Below are 16977 nucleotides of genomic sequence, written 5' to 3'. Positions count from 1 at the left end.
GCGCAAACCCTATAAAAGAGAGCTAAGGATGCAGAGATGCTGCCACAACTTAAGGATTCATTTGCTTACCATCAGATAAGTGGGATCCGTGCGAGCTAGCTGTTGCTGAGAGGGAGTTCATGCCGAGGGGTGCAACAGCATGAGGCGGGCACAGAGCGATGTCCTGTGGCCGGCTGGCTGGAGTGGTGGGGATGTGGACGGGTGGTCAGACACGCCGTTGGTTGAGGTAGCTATGTACCCGCGGCGCCGGTCGGCGCATGCCGTGCTGAGTGCTTGTGCATGTCATCCCTCCTTGCCGAGGGCGGTGGCATCGGCTAGAAGTGGTCATCCTCGCCGTGCATGTGAGGTTTGGTCACGGCCCCGCGGCATAGAAAGAACAGAGAACCACATCAGGAATGCAAAGATTCCAAGAAGACGAGGAGGGGGTGGATCTGCCATCGGGAGTGGCGTACCGGAGTTGTGGCATTGCAGATTGGGATGCGTCGCTTCGGATCCACCTGCGACATCGCCGGAGAGGAGTGCCGTCGTGGATCCGTGCCGAGTGCTTGTGCATGTCATCCCTCCTTGCCGAGGGCGGCGACATCGGCAAGCAGTCGTCGTCCTCGCCGTGCATGTGAGGTTTGCTCATGGCGCCACGGCACAGAGAGAACAGAGAAGGAGTTCAGTGGCTAGGATGATTTGAAGAAGACGAGGAGGGGGCGGATCTGAGCAGCCTGCGTTGAATGGATTTGTCAGGCATGGGTAGTGGTTAAACCTGAGTTGTGGCATTGCAGATAGGGATGTGTCGCCGCGGATCCAGCTGCGACATCGCCAGAGAGTAGCGTTGCCGCGGATCCGACCGGAACGGGACCGCATCGATCACCCGCAGGTGCTCCAGGAAGCGCGCCCCATCCGTCCCGCTCGGTCGCGCAACACACAGCAGGCAGGCCCAACGTCAGTGGATGCAGGAGACCGATGTGGTGGCCGGTGGGCAGAAGAGTGGGGCTTCCTGCTTGTCGACGCGGGCGGCGATGCGGCGTGGGGAGGGGAAAGGGCGAGAGGGTTTGAGTGCAGTACTAGGAAAAGGCCTGCTAGTGGCGCACCTGTTTTGGCTACTAATGGTGCACTACAGGTGCGCCACTAGCATCACGCTGTTAGAATTTAATACTAATGGCGCACCCCTGGTGCGCCATTAGTATACCAGATACTAATGGTGCACCTCGGAGTGTGCCATTTGTATATCACATGGTGCGCCATTACTATCTGACTTAGTAATGGCGCACCACATAGAAGTGCGCCATTAATAACAATTTTTTTAAAAAAAATTAGAATTTTTTTTTCAAATTTTTCTTAATCTCAGGTCACTATGGCTTAATCTCAAGTCAAATCGCACTAAGTGGTCAAACTTTCCAGAAGGTCACCCATCCTCACACTACTCCAGCCCGAGCACGCTTAACTTCGCAGTTCTATCCAACCCCAGCACCACCTCACTTAATAGGCACTTGTTGATATATCTATCATATCAATCCTATTAAACCTTGTTGATATCTAGGACTTTGTTCATGTTCATGAGTATGATAAAATTTTGAAAAATATTACAAACTTCCCGGTCATATTACGTATCATTTTTTGAAAAAAAAATCCAAAAAAAATCAAGACCAATTTTTTTTCCGTTACTAGTGGCGCACCTAGCAAATGGTGCGCCACTAGTAAGTTTGAAATTTTTTGAATTTTTTTGCCTCTAGATCTTGAAAGCCCCGTAATTCAGAAAATTCCTAAGGGCTACTCCAGTTGCACGAATAATTGAGTGAGTTAAGAGAGAAGATATACCTCCCACTACTTGTTTCACATTGATGTTATTTAGTTGATCGATTGATTCAGAGTTATGTTGCCAGCACTCCCTGTATGTTGGCTTGCCTGAAGAAATAAAACAAATTATGTATTTAAATATTAGGAAGAATGAAACAAATGATATATAGTGCTCGCTGCATGCCGTCACCTACTAACATGCACAGATGCATTAGAAACTGAACTTTGTGCACTGTCTGAAGTAATCACACTATCTATGCTATCGAGCAATCTGCCTCTTCAAGTTGAAACTGATTGTTTGGAGGCCATTTGTATGTTGACAAGTTAAAAGCAAGATAGATCAAGTTTTGTTTTCTTGTTCCAAGAGCTTAAATAGAAGCTTCTAGAGAGGAAGACTCACCTTACTCATGTATGACCGCAAAAAAACATCGTTGGTGTGTTCATCTTACTCATCTTACTCATGGTCCAAAATTGGTTTCAATCCAAACAAGTGCCAAAACTCATGGGCGTGACCAATATATTGGCAAGGCTGGCTTTGGTAGTCATCAAAACAGACCTTTATTCACGCAATAAAAAAATAGGTTTGGAGGGGCTTACCATCACCTGTAGAGGTAGCCGATGCTGAGACAGTCGATGTTGCCAGCTACTGTAGTGGGAGGCGTTCCACGACGGTGGTCAGATGTTATAAACTTTAGGGCAAAAGTAATCACATACAAATTTAGATATGGCATTAAAAAGTTAGCCTAAACTAAGAATAGAACGCATCCACAATACAATTTTACAACATTGGCTATCTAAAGTCGCCAGTTTGACAGAAAGAATGTAACTTTGACATTAATACTTGTTGCTAGGAAACAACTAAATTGCACACATGATAGAATGGCAGCATTCACTTAACTTGTCTTTGTGCGACACTGATTCATCGGGATAATAAAACTTGACTAGCTAATTTACAAACATTCTAAACCTAGGCACGGGTATCATCAAATGATCATCGAGGTTTAGGTCTATCCTATTATCATCAAGGTATACAAACTATCGGTTTTTAGATACAACTATCCATACTACAAACAAAATTCAAAAATAAGCAGTGCAACTATTGTAAAGAAGATCCAAATTGGTACTCCATGTAATCCTTGAGTAAAAATGCAACATATGGAAACAAAAATGCTCAAAGTTCTAGCAAACATCTGCACAAACCCTATAAAAATGCTCAAGGTTCTAGCAAACATCTGCACAAACCATAGCAAACATCTGCACAAACCCTAGCAAACATCTAGCAAACATCTGCACAAACATATGGAAACAAAAATGCTCAATATTCAGTGCAACATCTGCCCAAAACCTATAAAGGAGAGCTAAGGATGCAGAGATGCTGCCACAACTTAAGGATTCATTTGCTTACCATCAGATAAGCGGGATCTGTACGAGCTAGCTGTTGCTGAGAGGGAGTTGATGCCGAGGGTTGCAGTAGCATGAGGCGGGCACAGAGCGATGTCCTATGGCCGGCTGGCTGGAGTGGTGGGGATGTGGACGGGTGGTCAGACGCGCCGTTGGTTGAGGTGGCTTTGTACCCACGGCGCATCGGTCGGTGCATACCGTGCTGAGTGCTTATGCATGTCATCCCTCCTTGCCGAGGGCGTTGGCGTCGGCTAGAAGTGGTCATCCTCGCCGTGCATGTGAGGTTTGGTCACGGCCCCGCGGCATAGAAAGAACAGAGAACCACATCCACTACAAGAAATATGTCAACTTGTGACCACCACTATTGGTCACTGAAAGGTCACAAATTTCCATTTGCGACCTTTTTGTGACCAAAAACAAAAGGTCAAAAGCTGGCCGTCATAAACTGACTATAGCGACCTTTCTTCTGGAATGGTCGAAGACATTTACGACCAAAATACATCTATTGTTTCGTTTTGGTCACTAGCAACCTCCCCAGGCCATGTAGGCATCCAGCGTGGCAAGCTGATGTGGCACAAGATTCAGCCCAGTCCAATTCGGTTTTCTACATGGGCCTAGCCCAATAATTCGGCCTTTTTATATATTTTTTCTTGATTAATTTTGGTCAACTACATGGGCCAGGCCCAACATTTAAGCCATTTTATTTTTGGGTCGTAGCCTTTTTAGTCCACTGATTTTTATAGTTTCAGCCATTATACATTGGGGTACCACTAGTAAGCTAGCCCCACATGTCATGCTTATCTCAAAATATGTCCCACATGTCAGAAATTTCGAAATTTGTCAAACAACCATTATAACTTGGACCCTCTTGTCATGTTTCCATTTCACGGGTATTCAAATCACATACACAATTATTGTTTTGAACATACTAGAGAGCAAATGAAATTCGTCCAAAACAAGACTACATTAGTTTATTACAATTCAGTATACTACAACACAGATATGCGTACAATTACAACACATAATATGCTCCTCTTTGTTGATATGATTCACAGCTTCAGCCTTGGATTCACACTTCACCTGTGCAAAGAATAAGAATGAAAATATAAGAATAAGAATGTGTTCATGAAGTGATCCAATAACTTATAAGCAACAATTGACATCAAATGCCATGTAGATAAATAGTATGACTAACACTAACCAGTACGTGTTCATGGAGTGACAAATGTTCTCACTAGCTAGGATTTTTTTGGTATATAGTATACTGACATGTGCAACTCTAACTAAATTGATCATAGAAATGAAAAGAACTGTAAGCATGTTTTTTTGGGTATATAGTATACTAACATGTTCATTCAGAATCCAGGCAACAGCAGAGACACATTCAGAATCCAGTCAAATTTTAAGCAACAGGAGAACAGATCTAACAGACCAGACCATAATCAGCATGCATCAGGATTTATGGTTCTAGCAAAAAAGTGGCTGACTAACAAACTAGATATGCTTCTACAGACTAACAAGATGGCAGCAAACATACTAATCAGATTGATTCGTTCAATTAGGGCTTGTTATAGATTATGCCCATCTAATTTATTCCCATCTAATTTATACAAAATTGCAGCAAACATACTAATCAGATTTATATTACGAAACTAGATATATTCCCATTTAATTTATTCCAATGGATTAGGCCATGTTAGTACTGAACCTACAACATTCTAATTACCTGCAACTAATCAGTAGCATACATGACATCAAAGGGATGCAAACTAGATAATTTAGTAGTCATCTACAGCACAGAACAGTAGGCATTCTAACTTGCAGCAGAAAATCAGTAGCTAGATGACCACCAACAACACAAATCAGCTCAAACACTCGGTCCTCGACGTGGCGTACAGCAAGTAATAAGCCATGGAACCGAGGCCAAACTATAGCATCACAGAAAATAGAGGGGAACAAAGGGGTGGAGGGGCTCACCATGGGGGTGCTGCTGCTGCTCATCCATGGTCGGTCGTCCTACATCCATCCGGCGACAACTGCTCATTCATGGCAGGAAACCACATCACATCTCAGTCAAAGGAATGGGGGGTAAGGGAAGAAGAAGAAACTGAAGGTAAGAAGACCTGGATGGCGTCGGAGCAGTGGTGGAGGGGCGTCCTCCATGGGCGCCGCCTCTGCGTCCACCACCGGGAACATCTCGTTCAGGTCCTTGGCCCGCAGCGCCTGCACGCACCAGATTAGATCACAGCGCGGCGTCAAAGCTAGAGATCGATGCAACTTCAATTCAAAACTGGATATTAAAGAACAATGTACAGAAGAACTTGCCATTTAGTTCTGCATGATCATCACGGTCTACAATAACAATATAGCATGGCCTTCTGCTTCTGTAGCTAATCAGCGCCAAGAGTAGATGTCCGAGGTAATTGCAGTGCCTTGCAATGCCCCTAAATGCAACAAAGAAGGGCTTGTTAAAGTATTTTTACATTCATTCAGGACAGCAACTTTTCTTTTTCTTGCAAAAGGACAGCAGTTACAAGTATAATTACTCCCGAGAAAAGGTTTGAAAAACCCAACATGTCTAGGAAACAACTGTTCAGTAAAGTGCAGCGGCTGGATAAATCTGTCATGCACATCATTTAAGAGAGAAGTGTTCCAACTAGTATGGAACCACATATTTGTTATCTGTGTATCTACACACCTTTTGGTGTCCTTGCATTTTTTCTTCGTTCGACTAAACAGGACGGGCTGAATGTTCAGAAAAGATGCAAGTGTATGTGGGCTCTTATTTTGTTTACACTCCATAAACAGAAAGAGGTTACTGGCAACTACTCCATGGCTAATTAACCCTTCCCTACAGCACTTATACATGCATGCCCATAACTATGTACTCTTAGATCAGATGTTGCCTAGCTAGCTTGTTTTAAGGATCCTTTCAACCTTGCTATGGAAGCTACCATACTTGTAGCAGCAGCATCATGTATATGCATGGCTGGCTTGACTGCCGCGGGAAGTTAATCAAGGACGGTGGTCTGATTGACAGACAGCTAGTGGTCCTCCTCGGCCACCCACCTGCATCCATTCCAATCCAGCGTCATTGTAATATTTATAGGAAAAATTCAAATGATATGAAATGAGCTACCATGACCGTGGTCTCCAAGCTACAATTATCCTATGATATGAAATACTTCTGTTATAGGAAAAACATATAATCTTGATGGACTATATAGTGAATCTAGGGATTAATCCTTTTCATTAATTGATAATTTGAATTTTGTTAATATTTATGGACTACACATGGACAAAAAACTTGAAATGATTTATTTGTTTGCAGACTAAGGAGACGACCATGATATACAGACTTGCATTCTATAACATGACATATCTTCAAGGTCCAGAGTACAAAGAAACATAACCTATCTAGTGCACATGTACCCAGAAATAACCATATTTTGTAAAACAAATAGGGAGCCCTCTAGTGGATCTGACGATGTATCTATCATAACACTGGGAAGGGACAGAAGAAAAATGAGGGGATTTGGGCTGTGCGAATCGGATCAACCTTGAAGGCCGCCGTTGAGCTTGACCTGGACACCCTTGTCGACGAACTTGCCAGGTCGAGCGTCGTCTCCTTGCGCCCTGCCTGAGTAAAAAAACAAACAAACAACTCATCATCAACGGGACACTCGTACCAACACGAATCGAATCATCAAACCAGCCCGCAGCACCAGCTTACCATCTCAGGGACGCGGACCGAGGGGGAGCCTGGGCGGACCAAGGAGGAAGACGTCGGCGCTGGGCGTTGAAGATCTGGCGGCACGCGTAGAGTAGTCGGGGGCCTCCTCTTCTCGCTTGCCTATGAATCTCACCCGATCTGCTCCGCGGGCAGGCGTCTTCGTTGGAGCAGCGAGGCGAACGGAGTAGTTGGCGTGTTCATTGATGGTGATGCAGGCGGCCGCCGATGGAGAAGATGGCTGGAGCAGCGAGGCGACATGGGTGGGGCGGCGGTGGTGGATGGGCGGCAAAGGTGGGGGATGGGAGGGTGCAGACCGGCGGTGTGGGGACAGGGAGATGGCGGCGGATCTGGATCGGGGAGTAGCGGTGGATCTGGATCGGGGAGTAGCGGTGGGAGGCGGCTGCAAGCGCTAGGGTTGAGAGGGGTTTGCTGCAAGAGAGAGCGAGAGAGAGAAGCTAGATCGGGAAGGGGGCGGTAGCGAGGAGATGGGGACGAGGGAGGAAGGGGGCGACGGGGAAGGGGTCGATCTGAGCTAGGGTTTGGGCTGTGGGTGGTGGGTATCTCTTTTTCTTTTCTTTTTTTTCTTTTCTGTAGATAGATGGATGGATGGATGTGGGATGGAGAGATGGATGGATGGATGGATGGACGCCATGTCATCGATCCGTGGACAAAGTTATGATTGGTTCAGAAAATCAGTGATGTAGAATAGTTTTTAAGTACTAAAAATAAAGAGATTTTATGAAGTAGCTATCAAAAATATTTTGCAAAAGGGCACCACACAAATTTTCACTAGAGTTAGACCACATTTTATGGATTAGCACCAATTTGTATGCATTTTTCAAATTTCTAGCTATTTTTAATCATTTTTTGAGTGCTCAAAATGGTTTTTTTGTGTGAAGGAACTACCAAACAATTGTTGCAAAATTGGACCAAATCATTTTTCTAAAATATTAGGCCATATTTAATGCACAATTGACCAAATGGTTGGGTGTCAAAAGCTTTTATCCACCTCTCGTGAAAAAGACAAATTTCGTTGATTCAGTAGGAAGCGGGTCAAATTTGAACTGTAGCTACCTCGTAGTTTCCTCTTTATTTTAAAAAAAATCATTTCTAGGTACATAAGTATCTATTTAATCAGAGAAACACCAAAAAAATTCCAAGATTCAACCACTAGCTAGGAACGGTCATTCCCGCCATTTTCACTGCGTTTTGAAACGGGCATAAAAATTCAAAAAAAATCAAAAAATTGGGAAACCTTCGCATTGTTTCATTATATGTGGCCGAGTTCCCAGGAAAAATAACAAACTTGTAATACGGCAATTATTTTAAAAAAGTGTTCTCAGAAATGAGCGATCATCTCTCAAGATTCATGGCTTTCAAGGCAAATGATCAAACTTATGGCCACATTCGTGGCATAGTTTGTTCAAATGATCTCATATTGTGCACAAGGGTGCATATTTGAATGGCAAACAATGTTGCCTAAGGAAGTTTTCAATTTCTTTGGACGAAAAAACCATTTTTCATTTTTTGAGTGCCCGAAAGGAGGTTTTTTTGTGAAGGAACTACCAAATAATTGTTGCAAAATTGGACCAAATCATTTTTCTAAAATACTAGGACATATTTAATTCACAATTGACCAAATGGTTGGGTGTAAAAAGTTTTGATCCACTTCTCGTGAAAAAGACAAATTTCCGCCGATTCAGTTGGAAGCGGGTCAAATTTGAACTGCAGTTGCCTCATAATTTGCTATTTATTTTTTCAAAAAATCATTTCTTGGTACATAAGTATATATTTAATCAGAGAAACACCGAAAAAAATCCAAGATTCAACAACTAGCTAGGAAGGGTCATTCCCGCCGTTTTGACCGCATTTTGAAACGGGCATAAAAATTCAAAAAAAAATCAAAAAATTGGGAAACCTTCGCATTGTGTCATTATATGTGACCAAGTTCCCAGGAAAAATAACAAACTTGTAATACGGCAATTATTTTAAAAAAGTGTTCTTAGAAATGAGCTATCATCTCTAAAGATTCATGGCTTTCAAGCCAAATGATCAATCTTATGGCCACATTGGTGGCATAGTTTATTCAAATGATCTCATATTGTGCACAAGAGTGCATATTGGAATGGCAAACAATGTTGCCTAAGGAAGTTTTCATTTTCTTTGGACGAAAAAACCATTTTTCATTTTCCGAGTGCCCGAAAGGAGGTTTTTTTGTGAAGGAACTACAAAATAATTGTTGCAAAATTGGACCAAATCAATTTTCTAAAATATTAGGACAAAATGGTTGGGTGTCAAAATTTTTGATCCACCTCTGGTGAAAAAGACATATTCCCGTCGATTCAGTTGGAAGCGGGTCAAATTTGAACTGCAGCTGCCTCATAGTTTGCTATTTATTTTTTCCAAAAATCATTTCTAGTTACATAAGTACCTACTTAATTAGAAATACATGGTTTGATGGAGAGACATCGAGGTTTCGACGGTGGCCGAGGGCCCCAACTCTAGAGCGCGTAAGCTCACATGCCCGCCGCGTGGTCACCGCGTGACCGTGGCATTGCCATGTGTTCTGGGTGGCCTAGGCATGTCTAGTGGTTTGGGAACTCCCCAAGTAGGTGCTAGGAAGAAAATCACAACATAAGATTCTCACGAGGAGACCGATCGATGCTTAAACATTTATAAGCAGCCAAGTGTTTGATTAGCGGTACGGGAAATGTACATGGCTAACGGCCGTGAGTTTTGGCTGAGGGTGATCAGTTACTAAGAAGACCGTCTTCACAAATTTTCAGCTCAAAAGGAGGAGCCTAGGTGGTACTTGCTTTGCAAACCACCACACTGGACATAAATACGAATGTTTAAGCTCGGCTCAAAATAATGAATGGATTGAGCTGGCATTTGGTGGAGGATGGTTATTTGGGCATCGGAAAGCACTGTAGAAAATGGATACTATTTGGACATGCCAAAGTGGTACTTCCTTCACAAACTGTTATTCTGAACAGAATAGGAAAATGAATATTTTTGAATTATTTTTGAACTAGGAAAGGAAGGTTTTTACATATTTGACGAAGATATGACCCAAAGAATTTATGAGATTTGTTTGGGAATTTTGGGAATGACAGAAATATAGGTTGCTTCACAACCTAGGGCAAAAACTGCCACATGGACATGACACATAGGCAAAACTGATGAGATGGCGCCTAGTCATCGCAACCCACCACAATTTACAAGGCTATGACCATCTATATTGGTCGTTAACAACTAGAAATAAGGCAGCGGACTAGCGCTGTTTGCTTTATGACCATTTCGTGTAAGGAAATTATGACCTTTCTGACCAAAATGGTCGCAATGGTTTATGGTTTGGAGCCCCCCAGACAGCTTTTGACCAATTGGTCTAAAATGGTCATAAATTTATGACCATTTCTTCCAGGGTCACTGACAGAAGGTCATAAGTTCACATATTTCTTGTAGTGATCAGGGATGCTAAGATTCAAAGAAGACGAGGAGGGGGCGAATCTGCCATGGGGAGTGGCGTACCGGAGCCATGGCGTTGCAGATCGGGACGCGTCGCTTCGAATCCACCTGCGACATCGCCGGAGAGGAGCGCCACTGCGGATCCGTGCCGACTGCTTGTGCATGTCATCCCTCCTTGCCGAGGGCGTCGGCGTCGGCAAGCAGTCGTTGTCCTCGCCGTGCATGTGAGGTTTGCTCATGGCGTCGCGGCACAGAGAGAACAGAGAAGGAGTTCAGTGGCTAGGATGATTCAAAGAAGACGAGTAGGGGGCGGATCTGAGAAGCCCGCGTTGAATGGATTTGTCAGGCATGGGTAGTGGCTAAACCGGAGTTGTGGCGTTGCAGATAGGGACGCGTCGCTGCGGATCCAGCTGCGACATCAGCGGAGAGTAGCGTTACCATGGATCCGACCGGAACGGGACCACATCGATCACCCACAGGTGCTCCAGGAAGCACGCCCCGTCTGTCCCGCTTGGTCGCGCAGCACATAGCAGGCAGCCCCAACATCTGTTGATGCAGGAGACCGATGCAGTGGTCGGCGGGTGGAAGAGTGGGGCTTCCTGCTCGTCGACGCAGGCGGCGATGCGGCGGGGGGAGGGGAAAGGGCGAGAGGGTTTGAGTGCAGTACTAGGAAAAGGCCTGCTAGTGGCGCACCTGTTTTGGCTAATAATGGCGCACTACAGGTGCGCCACTAGCGTCACGCCATTAGAATTTAATACTAATGGCGCACCCCTGGTGCGCCATTAGTATACCAGATACTAATGGCGCTCCAGGGAGTGCACCATTAGTATATCACACGGTGCGCCATTACTATCTGACTAAGTAATGGCGCATCACATAGAAGTACGCCATTACTAACAAATTTTTTTAAAAAAAATAGAAATTTTCTTTTCAAATTTTTTTTCGTTTTTTTCTTAATCTCGGGTCACTATGGCTTAATCTCAAGTCAAATCGCACTAAGTGGTCAAACTTTCCGGAAGGTCACCCATCCTCACACTACTCCAGCCCGAGCACGCTTAACTTCGCAGTTCTATCCAACCCCAGCACCACCTCACTTAACAGGCACTTGTTGATATATCTATCATATCAATCCTATTAAACCTTGTTGATGTCTAGGACTTTGATCATGTTCATGAGTATGATGAAATTTTGAAAAATATTTCAAACTTCCCGGTCATATTACGTATAATTTTTTCAAAAAAAATTCCAAAAAAAATCAAATCCAAATTTTTTTCGTTACTAGTGGCGCACCTAGCAAACGGTGCGCTACTAGTAAGTTTGAATTTTTTTGCCTCTACATCTTGAAAGCCCCGTAACTTTTTAATCTGAGTTCGTATGCAAAAGTTATGCTCATTTTACAAATTCCAGAGAGATTTTGCAAATAAAGACGAAATTCATATTTGTAAATTTTCCCAACAAGTAGACCACGTATCACATGGGAAACTTATTTTTTTTTTTGACATTTCCATCATTTTCTTTTATTTTTCGTCAAACCTAGTAACGGCGCACCGTGGGTGTGGTGCGCCATTACTAGTTAAACTAGTAATGGCGCATCACACACACGGTACGCCATTATTAGTTTTGAAAAAAAAATTGAAATTTTTTTTGAAAAAAAATTAGTAGTGATGTGGTGCGCCATTACTAGTTAAACTATTAATGGCGCACTATCCCCTCGTGTGCCATTACTAGTTTTGAAAAAAAATGTTAGTAGTGGTGCACCGTGGTTTTTTTCAAAAGTTCATCATCCATTACAAAGTTGTTCAACATTTATTATATAATGTTCACTGAATATATAATCACTGTGTTTTCAAATTTGTTAAGTGTATATTACAAAAAATTAAAATATGTTTTTCTGTTTATTTTCTTTTCCTTTTTCTCTTTCTTTTCCTTTTTTCTGTTTATATTTTTTCCTATACTTTTTTATTCTTTATTTATATTGTTTCGTTTTTATTATAATGGTTTTTATAATAGTTCATCATCCATTACAAAATTTTTCAACATTTATTAGAAAATGTTTAGTGAATATATAATCACTGTGTTTTTGAAATTTGTTAAGTGTATATTACAAAAAATTGAAATTTGTATTAAAAAATTGTTCAACTTATATTACAAAATTTATCATCACTATGCATTTTTTGAGTTTTTTCAAATAAGTTTGATACTTAATAGGTCGCTCCATAAGACCATCACTAGATTTTTTTAAAGATTTAAGACATGTTGTTAGTTTTTAGCCATTTTTCTACACGGCTGGATGTGCATGGTAACCCCCCGCCTTCAGCGAAGGCTTGCGTGTTTTTCTTAGCGCATGGTAACCTGGCCGGGCTGTGATTATTCTTATTACATATACTAAGGGGGTCAAAAAAATAGAAAAAACAAATATACTTGGTTAATGTTGGTTAGTTAGCATGTTTTTTTGTTTCTCAAATTTCAATAGCATATGTAATTAATTTAAAATCATTTAAGCAATTTCAGATGACCACTTACTTATATATGAACATTATAGTTTATTATTTCCCTGAATTGTTGTATTAGTAAAATGATTTAAACTGCATATTTTTCTAATATAATCAAAAGCATTGTTTATCACAGATAATATAGTTGTGTTAGTTTCACATTGTATGATGCATAAAAATATACTATTTATATTTCAGCATAGATATAAAGTGATGGGTTCCAACATACGCACTGATGTAACGATGACAGTCCGCACTGAAACACCACGAGAAGAGGTGCATATAGCTAACCTTACTCTGTATTGATATTATAGATGATAATATGAATGGTCTATTTATATTTTCGTATTATCAGAATATAGGAGACATGGATATGGACTTTTGATGCACAGAAAGAATCCATGGAGGTTTCAGATGCAATGTCGCTGGAAGGAGTCTAATTTGCATGTTATCCCACAAGGTATATTTTAATATTATTATCGATCTTATTTTTGTGATCTTGCCTTTTGTATTCAACTAATTTGGCTCATTTTCTTTGTTACTAAGTTGTCTCACTTTTTTATGAATTTGACAGACTATGTTTGTACCCCTAGAGATATTACAGTCGTCGAATCAATCAAGTCTGCCCCCAAGAATACCCAGTTCATGGACATTGGAGATGCCTTGTTAACAACCGACGATTTGAAATGCCTTATAAAAAATGATATGTTCTTACATGACGGTGTAAGACCAATTGCACAAACTTTGTAATCAATAATATGAACGATATATAATATCATAAAGTATAAATATACTCTAAATGTTGTTTACAGGTGATAAATGCTTACATATATTGCATGCTTGCTCATGAGCATCTACAAGACATGGCGGGTGAAAAGGTACACATTATTAGCATGTTTGTATCTGCCTAGATAAAAGAAGACGGTGAAAGAGACATAGACCATCAAAATATCGTCGCATCGTGCGTCATGTTAATACTTATCTATAGCAAGATATGGTTAGTTTTTGTCTCGTTATCCATGCATATAATTATGGATTGTTTTTATTTAGTTCATACGTTCACTACAAGAGATAGGGCCTACTATGAAGAGCTAAAAAAATTTCATTGAATAGCTTATAACGTCACAAATTACCCCTTAGTGACATTTTATGGGTGCCACAAGCATCGTCACGGGATCCCCGTCATAGATTACTCCTAGTGACGGCGCACGTGCAAAAACGTCATCGAAATTGGGACCTTCAGTGACGTTATATAGAACGTCATCGAGTTGCTATTTCCATGACGGTCAATTAATGTCACATGCTAGGAGAAAGTATGCCATATTGTAGCATATTCGATGACAAGGCAACGTCACTAACATTATGCCACATCAACACCCGAGCGGCTATTCCACTACTAGGGCCACTACTTTGATTATGGATGTAGATGACGTCATCAAAATATACTTACTTTCTTTTGAATCTAAATTGCGATGAAAATAAGTATTTACTTCACATCACATCACATCAAATTATATAAAAAAGTTGTAGAGAAAAATCACATCATAAATTGATATGAATGACAAATCATATTATATATGAAATTGTCTCAGCCAAATCATTTTATAAACAAAAATGAGGGTAAAACAGTGACTCAAGTTTGACACAAATAATAGAAAAGATGAAAACTAATATTAACTAAAGACCACATATGTTTTCCTGATGATTGCAATGTAAGGATGACTTTCATGAACCATTTTGTTTGGACTGGGACTGTAGAGTTGCTTGCTAAGTTGCTTGAGCCCTCTAGAGAATATCAAGCAGATTATCCGTCGCCTTTTACTTCTTTGCCCAGGCTTCATTCTTCTCTTGTTGGATCTTCTTTAGAGCTTTCGATTCTTCTTGTTGCTTCTTTCGTATCTCTTCAAATGCTCTCTCTTATGTTTCAAGTCTTGTGGCTAACTCCTCTCGATGCCTATAAATGAAAAACACAACAACCTTGCATCATAATGAGATGAAAACTAATAAGATATCATGAATAACCTAGATCTAGAGGTATAATGGTTAAAGTACATGTAATCAATGCACCCCTTAGCTTAGCATACACATCACCTATGCGTTTATGTTCCGCGAGGAATGCCCTCCTTTCCGTCTCACTCTCCCAAACTAGTGGCATGATTGTAGTACCTGAACCTGCAAGATGAAAAAGAGTGGAACTAAATGAATTGCAAAATACTTACTAACATGTGTCATCAAACTAACTAAATGAATTCAACGTCAACTCGTTTGGAATTGGACCTTAGACAATGCAACAATTTTTCACACGCATACGTACTTTCCTAAAACAAACATGAATGTAATAAAGTAGCAAAATTAGCACGCAAATATATGTTTGTCTTTGCAATGATGGTAAAAATTAACAAAACAGATTCTGTAATGTAGTACCTTAAATAAGCAGCACTATTAATAGGCATTTCACGTAATATTGTATTAACAAAAAATGAAGATTTCAACGCTAGAAGACACAGCCAGCAAGCCTATGAAAACAAGATGAGAAAATTCAGAAGAGAAAAATGGCAAAACCTATGATTACTATAGATGATACACAAGTGTACTAACCTATGTTTGTATTAACCTATGTTGGTCTTCCACCACCGCTGCTGCAACGGCTTCCTCCGGGGTCTCGATGGAGGCGGTGGCGGTGGTTGGTACGTCGATGGTGAGGGCGGCGGCGGTGGACGGGGAGGGAGTGGGAGCATGGGGGATGCTGGAGAGCAGCGGTGAAGGGGATGCGAGCAGATTGGATCGAGACGGTGAAAGGAAGGAGACGGCACAAGATTGGATCAGGGCGACGCGAGATGAGATAATGGGGATTAGGGTGAAACTGTTGCTAGTTAAATGGGCTTCGTGGAGAAAGTTTTGCCATCGAGCCTAATTAACATAAAATTTTAATTCTTGTCGCGCCGGGGCAAATAAATTACGTATATGCTTAAACTAGGAAAAATTGTGGGTTTGACACGCTCACGTCAAAAAAATAATGTGTGTTTTTTTAACATTGTACAGACGCAAGCGCTCATATACACGTGCATACACTCACCCATATGAACACACACACGCACTCCCTACCCCTATGAGCACCTTAAAAAAATGCGGGTTTTTTCAGGGGTACAAAAATGAGGGTTTGACAAGTACCATGAACATCTATAATCTGATCAGAAAAATTAGAAAGGCACATACCATATTTGTGTATAATCTGCTAATAAAAAAAGAGAAAAGGCACCAGGAGATCTCTCTTTTCGGAAAAACATACCATATACGCGTATAATCTGATCAAAAAAATATGAAACATTGGAAAAAAATGTATGCTCTACATGTGGATTAGACGTAAATACAAATGTTTGCCGTGCAAGAATAGCGAAAAATACCAGCAGATCAAAATGTTCACCTCCGAAATATTCCCACAGTAGGTCGTGTAATACAATGACATGATAAAGATATATTCGCATAGTTTAGATCAATACGTGAACTCTATCATGTTGGAAATCCATACAGGAAAGACCATGTGGAAGGGAGTGCTTTTTTTTGTTAGGAGGAAACAAGTGTTGCACTATACTGCCATACCCATCAGCTCACGAGCGCAACCAATGAGCATTTTTTTCGGCCAGTACTTATTTATATTAGACTCAGAAAATATTTACATTGCTCAATACACCGTAAATAAATTCTCATAGATCCTACGTGTGGACCCCATAGAGAAACCCTAAAGCATAGGTCTCGTAGAAAAATCCTCCTACCTATTTTTTAAGATGGAGCGAAACAACTGCAACGTCATATTCATCAGCTCACGACCCCAGTAATGAACTTTTTTATGGCCACCACATATTTATATTAGATTGAACAAAATAATGGCATCACACAATAACCTATGAAGAAATTATGGTGTGTTCAACTACCAAAATTGGCACATGGGTCCCATAAAAAAACATCGACGTGTTGGTCTTACCGCTCAATAACCAGTGAAGCAGATATGGCAAATCCCACTACTAGCAATTACATTTGTAAGTCGGTGACTGTAACAAGTTTGTTATGAAAGTTACCAAAACGTCATAGAAATTG

This window comes from Triticum dicoccoides, chromosome 6B (genome assembly GCF_002162155.2).
Source record: "Triticum dicoccoides isolate Atlit2015 ecotype Zavitan chromosome 6B, WEW_v2.0, whole genome shotgun sequence".
In the NCBI taxonomy this organism is placed as follows: Eukaryota; Viridiplantae; Streptophyta; class Magnoliopsida; order Poales; family Poaceae; genus Triticum; species Triticum dicoccoides.
The sequence above is the reverse complement of the archived record's forward strand: the minus strand, read 5'-3'. Positions refer to the sequence as shown.